Genomic DNA, 254 nt, shown 5'->3' with positions numbered 1-254 from the left:
CTCAAGGTGGTGGATCGAGATCGAGGTTGAAAACGGATGCACTATTTCTCAGATGTAAGAAGCCTACTTTCCTCCGAGACATATCGGTATCTGGTAAGATGAATGTTTCAAACAGTGATAAATTAGTCAGTTTACATACGTCGGATCAGAACGTTCACTATTTAAGAATCGGTTAACCCTTCATTACTTACGTGAGCTGTTCAACTTCATGAATTTGCTAAATGTTTGAATATTAATTACAAAACAATAATTAC

Source organism: Trachymyrmex septentrionalis, unplaced genomic scaffold (genome assembly GCF_001594115.1).
Source record: "Trachymyrmex septentrionalis isolate Tsep2-gDNA-1 unplaced genomic scaffold, Tsep1.0 scaffold29, whole genome shotgun sequence".
In the NCBI taxonomy this organism is placed as follows: domain Eukaryota; kingdom Metazoa; phylum Arthropoda; class Insecta; order Hymenoptera; family Formicidae; genus Trachymyrmex; species Trachymyrmex septentrionalis.
Note: the sequence above shows the minus strand (reverse complement) of the source record.